The sequence below is a fragment of the Theropithecus gelada genome, chromosome 4 (assembly GCF_003255815.1).
Source record: "Theropithecus gelada isolate Dixy chromosome 4, Tgel_1.0, whole genome shotgun sequence".
Taxonomy (NCBI): Eukaryota; Metazoa; Chordata; class Mammalia; order Primates; family Cercopithecidae; genus Theropithecus; species Theropithecus gelada.
The window spans coordinates 32357406-32365530 of NC_037671.1; the positions used below are offsets into that span (position 1 = coordinate 32357406).

An 8125-nucleotide genomic window follows, 5' to 3' on the forward strand; every position below is an offset into this window, starting at 1 on the left:
ACTCTCCCAGGTGAACTCTGTCCTCTCAGGTGACACAGTCCTCACATGTGACATTAGCCCACAGTGGACAGCTACCCACGAGGCATCACACAGCCAGGACAGGGGATGGCCACACTGACTGGGTAATTGTGACTTACAGACGAGGCACCTTCTGTCCCCTACTCATTTTGAGCCTCCAGGATATCCCCTGCTGAGAGTCCCACAGGAGCCTGTGACTGGTCAGAGACCCCACACCCCAAGTCAGATGCCTCTTGTCCCCATCAGCAAACGGGATCACAGCTGCCCCGTGACCACCTTCTGCATCCTGGTGCCACAGCCCTCTGGCCCTGACCTTATGCAGGGGACTCTTATCACCCTGCTGGTCCTTCAGCCTCTCAGCTGGCCACCCTCCCAACCACCCACCCTGCCCATGGCTAGACCAAGCCCAGATGACAGCTTCTCTCTGTCCTGTGTCCCCTGCCCTGACCCCACATCCAGGAGAAGGCCACACATCCTCCAGCACCCCTGGTCACCCCACCAGCTCCCACCTGTCCTCACTGCTTTAAAGGCAGGCCTGCCCTTCTGAAACCATGGCCCAGGAAGCCACTAAGCAGTGCCTCCAGCCAGGCCCCAGGGGACATTCCCACCGCCTCTCCTCTCCTGGCTAAGACTACACGATGGGGTCACTGGATGGGAGAGTGAAAGGCCTTGGGGTCTGGAAGCAACCACCACTGCCCAACCACCACTACCCAACCGCCACTGCCCAACCGCCACTGCCCAACTGGCACTGCCCAACTGCCACTGCCCAACTGCCACTACCCAGCCTGATGGCTCCACATCTCAAGAGTAGGCTCTGATTCCTTGGGGCTCCAGGAGCCTCTCAGGAGTCTACATCCCAAGATGTTCTAACTTCCAGAGTCTCCAAGCCCATCAAGAGCAAGTTTTGCTAAAAGTGCTCCAAGAGCTTATGAAGCATGTGGTGAGTGGACAGTCCCTCAGCTCTTCCCTAGAGGCCCTGGGTCCCATGGGGTTAGAGGGACAGCGGAAGCCTGGGGCTGGTGAGAGGCCAACTTCCAGTCAGGGCTTGACCTGGTTTTCAATGGATTCAAAGTTTGGCCTCCTTTTCCTTACCTGGAGGGGACAGAGGCACTGGGACCAGGCTGAGCCAGGGCTAAGGGAAGTACGTCCACTGGGGGCCCATGCCGTGGGGAGGTGTTGGCGGAAACCCCAGCCACCACTGTTCTGCCTCTTGGGGAAGGGTCTGCAGTGGGCCCTGGAATACAGAGGTTTTCACAGAAGCCCAGGGGGCCGTGAACACTCCTTCTATCAGGACAAGAAAGGGTTGTGCATCCAGCTTTCCACCTTAAACTGGTTTCTATGGTGCTTCATCGATGGGATAAGGATGCATAGGGAGACCCCAGGCCAGGTATCTTCTTTCCCTACAGTGCTCAGCTCTCCTAGCCCAGGGCTCTGGCTTCCCCAGGAGGACCCAGCTCACCCTCACCCCACAGGAGGCACAGGCAGGTCTCTGCAGGGCACACAAGCCAGGACCTGCCTGATGGAAGCATCACACACCAGAAACCAGGGATTTCTGGGCGGACTGGGCCACGACCCGTCTTGGAAGAGCCAGAGGAGCCAGGGAAACCACGAGCCCTAAGGAAATCCCTTATTCTGGGAGCCACATTTCTGCTGAGATGAGTTCATCCCCATGAAGAGCTGCCAAACCTTGTCTGACCCAGCCTTATGGAAGCTAGGGTGGGTCCCTTCCCAAGCAGAGGGAGCCTCAGGAAGTCCAGACTGAGGCTACAGTGGGCCCTGCTCAAGCCACCAGCCCCAAGGCTGGAAAGGCCAGGTCCTGCCATACCTGCTGTTCCCACAGACTTCCTTCATGCTCATCCTGAGGCTCTGGGATGTCTACCTCCTGGAAGGTGAGTGCGTGGTGACAACTATGGTATACATGGCCTTCACAGCATACAGAATTAAGTCCCTGGGTGGCCAATGGTGCCCAGAAGGAGCATGCAGGACAGATCCCTGGCTTCTGGTGTGTGATGACCTGAGACCAGCATCCACACTGTCCTCATGGCTCTCTGCTCCAGCCCGGAGGTAGGGCCAGACCAGGCCTGGTTGGCTGGGCAGGGAGTGGACCCAGGTACCAAACCCACTCCTGACACAATCTAGATGAAAGGCAGGAGTGTGGTGAGCACTTCCCTGCCCAGGCCTTCCTCCAGCTGTGGTTCTCTGTGAACATCTGGACCCCGGGGGCAGCCACAGTAGGATCCAGCACCGCCCAGTGGAGGGTGCCTGGGGCGGGAAGAAGGTGCAGAAACTGGCTCTCCCACAGACCCTTCCCAGCCTGATAGTCACCCTGTTCCTGGAACACCCCCTGAAGCTGTTCCTGTTTGGCCTGCAGGAGTTCCTTCAGGACACACTGTCCTAGGCCTGGGCCCTGGAGGAGGACATGGTGATGAGGCGCCCTGAGGCCTCCATGGGGGAACTGAGAAGCATGCACTGTGACCTGCACACCCAGGCGGGCTTCAGAACCAAGTTTCCTCCTGCGTCACCCTGTGGGGCAGTAAATAGTGGGAAGTGCCTAGACCTCACCAGCCCTGTTCCCTGGGCCTTTCCTCTAGCCCTTTCTCTCTCTCCTCCTCTAAGAAGCTTCTGAAAACAGGCTCACTGAGCCTAGGGCAAAAGCTGACCCTGGGTTTACTGGACATGCCTCAGAGACAATGAGATGTGAGCAAGACTCTTCCAAGCCCCTCCCATGTAGCCTCCTGCTCTCACTCCTGAAAGCCCCAGAAGGACACTGGAGGGCTCAGATCCATCTGTGCAAGCCCACAACCACACCTGCGAGTACCAGCAGCCCTGGAGAGCAGCGGGGCCTTCACTCCTGAGCACCCTTCCAAGGGCCTAAAATCAGTGTCAGAGACCCTAAGAGGATTTAGGGAGAGGGCATATGTGAAACCCTGGCCCAGAGCCAGAATTGAGAGCTCAGCCGAGTGTGGGAACAGTCCAGCTCTGGCATGGAGATCCCCCAGAGGAGTGGAGGGTAACTCACCCATTGTGGAGATAAGCCCCCATATTGGGTGGCAAAGGGGCCCCCTCCATCTGAGCTCTGAATCAAGGCTAAAGCCCAGGCTAAGCAGCCCTGTCGCAAGGGTGTGAGGCAGGAAGCCTGAGTCAGCCCGAACCCTGGGGGCTGCCCCTGGAGTGACTTGAGGTTCCCTAACAGCTACACACACATCTCGCTCTGGGAGCAGCAGCCTGAAGAAGTGTCCTCAGCATTAGACCAGGGGGACCACACGGGGACCCTGAGGACTGCAGGGACCCAAGTCTGTGGGGTCCAGCCTGGCAAAAGCAAGATGTTCTCAGTGGAGAAGCTGACCAAATCTGCTTTCCTTTCAGCCAAACCTGAGCAAGTACCCCCAGCACTCAGGTCTCTGCAGACATCCCCTAGCATTGAGACCCTCCCCAAGGGGACGGGCTGGTTCTCCCTGGCCCAGAGCCCAGCTCCAGCAGCCCATGGGTGTAGCCCTCCTGAAACAGGAGCCTCATCCTCCCTCATCCTCGCCTAGCTAGGCTATATGCAAGGCCAAAGCCCAGAGGCATGAGGGAGCTTCTGCAGAGCCCAGGACAGCAGGCTGCTCTCTGGGGGCCCTGGGGACTCAAAAGAGTGTGGCCAGCCCATCCCCAGCTCAGGATAGACCACAGGGTGCTTGGTGATTCCTACATTGGAACTCCCTCTCGAAGCTCCCCATGGACCTGGACCTCAGAGGCCTGTGGTTTTCACAGTACAGCTTGGAGCAGACATGCTAGGCCCCTGTCACTTCCATATCTGCCCTGGACACCTCTAAGACCACAGGACTGGCCCAGCCCCCAATACGAGACCCTGCCCAGACCCCTGATAGCCCAGAGGTAGGGCCAGAGACAACTTTCCTGCATGTGGTGCCTATATCTGATAGATCACCCTTGGCAGACGGTGACCAGCATGGCCCAGAAGGAGCCAGGGCAGCACCTGGCAAGCTGCCCCAAAGCCCCAGATAGCTCCTTAGACATGGAAAGTCAATACTGATGGGGAAGCTGGACACTTGGAGGTCACTGGAGGGAAGGGTGAGCATGGCATTCCCACTGCTCAGGCCAGCCAGCAGCATGCCCTGCATCCACGGTCCCAACCTGTACGGCAGAATCCCCCTCTCAATGCACAATTCCCAGACCCAGAGGGCCCTAGCCCAGACTCAACCTGAGCCCTGAAAGGGAAGGGGCACCAGGGGTGCCTTGGGGCCCCCAGCAACAGCCAAGATACACAGGAGACAGAGTCCCCTGTGGCCCTGGCCAGAACTAGTATTTGGCTTAAGGCAGAGCAAGCCCCCTTGGAGCACTGCGTACAAACCTGGGGCCTATGTGTGCCTAGCAAGGCCAAGCTGATGATGTTACCAAGCTCAAACTACCACTGTCCACCTTGGTGAGGGTAGGGCAGAAACAGGCGGACCAGCCACCAACCTCATCCATTCAAGGAAGCAGAAATGGTCAGGCTCCTGCAGGATAGGTGGCCACCACCAGACCAGCAACGGGGTGGAGTCCTGAGGCCCAAGCAGATGGCACTGGGGCCCTGCTTCCAGGGTCCACAAACTGCTCCAGGACACAGAACTGAAGAAAACCAAGAAAATGAGAGTCCAGGAGGCTGGATCCCTCATCTGCCATTCTTGGCAGTTGCATTTTCTGGTCAGAAAAAGTCAGGAAACTTGGCACTACTCACCGCAGGAGGCTCCAAGGTGGGACCAGAGCTTCCAGCACAGATTCAGCAATGCCTAAGAAAGCCTCTTCTTGGGGGAAAGGACCCCTTCCTTGGCCTCAAAGCCCCCACTGATTTTGATTAAAGCACAGTAAAGTCTTTGTTGTTACGACCTGCCTGTTTCTGAGTTGCCCAGAGCTCTCTGCAGGAAACCCTGGGCACATTGGGGTGGAGGGGAAATGAGGGTGACACAGCCCAGACCCCTGACCAGCCTCTCACAGCCTCCCCATCCCAAAGGCCGCAGCAGGGCCAAGGACCGGAAAGGCCAAGGTTCCCACACAACTGTGAGGCCACACTGCACTGCAGCCTCCCACTCTCAGGCAGATGCCGGGGTTAAGAACAATAATTTACTGTAATTCAAACTGTGCCTGACAGGGAACCCCAGAGGGCTGGGAAGGGAGCAAAAGTTGGAGTTCCAGTGACATTGCTCATTCATGACAGTCTGTACAAAGCATCCCTGAGAGGGTCTGCTGTCACCTGTGCCTACTGTCCCTTGGTGGCTGGTCTCCGGCAGCCCTCCCTCCCTTTCTTCCCTCCCTCCCTCCCCACATCCCTCCCCACATCCCTCCCTCCCTATCTCCTTCTTCCCTTGTCCCTCATCCTTCTTTCCATCTCATCTCCTCTCAGTATCTGGCAATCCCAGGTCCTGAGCCTGTGCCAAGGCGGGACACAAAGGACACCACTGACAACAGGCCAGGTGACTAGCGGGGTCAGGGGAGCCTTGTGGAGTCAGAGTGGATGGGGAGGGGCTCATCTGTGCAGCCCAGGACTGTGTGTGTCCCTGTGTGTGCACATGTGTATGTGTATGTGTGTGTGTGTGTGTGTGTGTGTGTGTGTGCCTGTGCACCCCTGTTTACTCAGTTCTGCTGTAAGTCCATGTCCATGACGCCAGAAGATCCCGGGTATGTCCTCACTGACATCTGCTGAGATCAAGCATGGCCCCTGCTGGTAGTTATTGCACTGTGTGATGCCATCCTCGGGACCTCAGAGCAATAGAAATTAATGAACCCCTTTAGGCTTCTCTTTCCAATGGGACATAAAGAAGTTACATGGACAGAAGTTATATCCTGTTTTCTTTCCATTGACTCTTTTACCATCTTTCTCCTCTTACTGATTTTGAATGAAGGGGGTTTTTCATGAGGGTAAGGCAACTGGCAAGAAATGAAGTAACAGCCACGTGCAGTGGCTCACACCTGTAATCCTAGGATTTTGGGAGGCTGAGGAGGGTGGGTTGCCTGAGTCCAGAAGTTCAAGACCAGTCTAGACAACATGTTCAAAGCCCATTTCTACCAAAACAAAAAAATTAGCCAGGCGTGGTGGCACGCGCCTGTAGTTCCAGCTACTGGTGGGGCTGAGGTGGGAGAATGGCTTAAGTCTGGAGGTGAGAGAGTGGAGATTGCAGTGAGCCGAGCTCACGCCATTGCACTGCAGCCTGGGCAACAGAGCAAGATCCTGTCTCAAAAAGAAAAAGAAAAAAAGAAACGGAAAAAAATGAGGTACTGAGAAACTAGCAAAGCTTCGCCTGGCTGTCTGGAGACAGCCCTTGTGTGGTCCCCAGCACACTTCACAGGTTCTAGGCTGGCCACCCTGTGGCCTCTGTACTGTGTGTTTAGACCCAGGCTCTGTGGGAAGGGCCCCATGAGACCCAGCAGAACAGGGTAGCTGGCCTGACAAACATCCCTCCATTTCTCTGGCTGCAGCTTGGGAATAGGCCCAGACAGCATGTCCAGGAAACGCCAGACAACCTCACTCTATCCTGTGAGACAGGATATAGCTCACCCTTGAAGGGGTGAGCATGAAGCTGGGCACCCAGAGCCTGAGAGCAACTGTCCCTCCCTGTGCCCTGGAGGAGGGGCCTGTCCCTAGGGCCTGGCCTGGCGTTGTAGACGTGGGGAGAGAAGGGACTGTGGACTCAGGAAGGGGCATTGGTATGGGACTTTGAGCACCACTGCTCAGGGGACATGAATGACAGGGTGGGAGGCATCTTCCATTTCTACCCCAAGCACAGCACCCCTTTGACTCCTGAGGGCCGTGAGGAGTCCTCTCCCCAGAGCTTTTTATAGATCCTTTGTATGAGTCCATCAGAGGTGAGATTTGCAAATACTTGCTCCAGCCTAGGACTTGTCTTTTCATTCTCCCCACAGGGTCTTTCAGAGTGCACACATCATTGTGATGAAATTCAATTGATCATGTTTTTTCCTTGTATGCATCATGCTTTTGGTGATTATCTAACAAATATTTCTCTAATCCAAAGTCACACTAATATCTACCTTTTTCCTTATGCAAATTTTAAAGTTTTAGGCCTTACATTTTGGTTTATGATACATTTTGAATAATGGTGCCATGTATGAAGTTTTTAATATGCATATCTAATTGTTCTAATAGTATTTGTTGCTAAGATTGTCTTTTCTCCACTGAATTTGCTGTACACCTTTTGAAAAACAATTGAATATATATGTGATGGTCTATTCTGGACTCTGTATTCTGTTCTGTTGATCTATTTGTCTAGCCTCTTACCAATACCACACTGTCTGAATTTCTGAACCTTTACAATAAGTCTTGAAGTTAGGTACTTTAGCCATCTTACTTAATTCTTCTTTTTTAGAGGGTTTCTTTTTTTATTCTAGGTTCACTGCATTGCCATACACAGAAACACGTGCCCTTGAGCACACATACATATGCAATACAAATATACATATGCAACACAAATATAAATATAGGCACAGAATGACAAAGTGAAATTTATCCCAGGAATGCAAGGCTGCTTCAACATTAACCTACCATATTAACAGATAAAAAGACAACAGCACATCATTATTTCAGTATATTTAGAAAAAGCATTAGACAAAATCCAACAACCTTATAAAAACTTCCAGTCTATTTCTATTCCTAAAAACTAGGAATAGAAGTGAATTTTCCTAAACTGATAAAAGGCACCTACAAAACCTCTGTAGTTGATGTTTAGTGGACGTTACTCTTAATGATGAAAGACTGGGTGCTTTCACCCCAGAAGAGGAACTAGGCGAGGCTGTCAGCTCTCACTACTTGTATTCAGCATCCTATGGAGAGTCCAGCAGTGCAAAGGGCTCCTTCCTTTAGCAGACTCAGATTTCCATCTGGAGTCATTATTCTCCTGCTAGATGGATGTCCTTTACCATTTCTCAATCTATACATTTCCTGTGATGATTTCTTTCCTCTTTTGTCTATTTGAAAAACCTCTTTATTCTGCCTTTTTATTGGAAAATATTTTGACTGTGTAAAGAATTCTAGGTTGGCATTTATTTTCTTTAAAAAGAAGTACTTCCATACAACTTGCAATTTTCCAACAAGAAATCTGCTTTGTATCTTTGATTC

The 8125-nt window shown here is 53.3% G+C and overlaps 1 long non-coding RNA gene across 1 annotated transcript; it reads left to right on the top strand.

The window, feature by feature from the left end:
• The first annotated feature begins 779 nt into the window (after positions 1-779).
• Positions 780-4880, top strand: LOC112623326. The gene is made up of 3 exons (XR_003119120.1): positions 780-958; positions 1310-1405; positions 2390-4880. It is a non-coding gene; the product is annotated as an uncharacterized LOC112623326 (long non-coding RNA).
• Positions 4881-8125: the final 3245 nt, after the last annotated feature.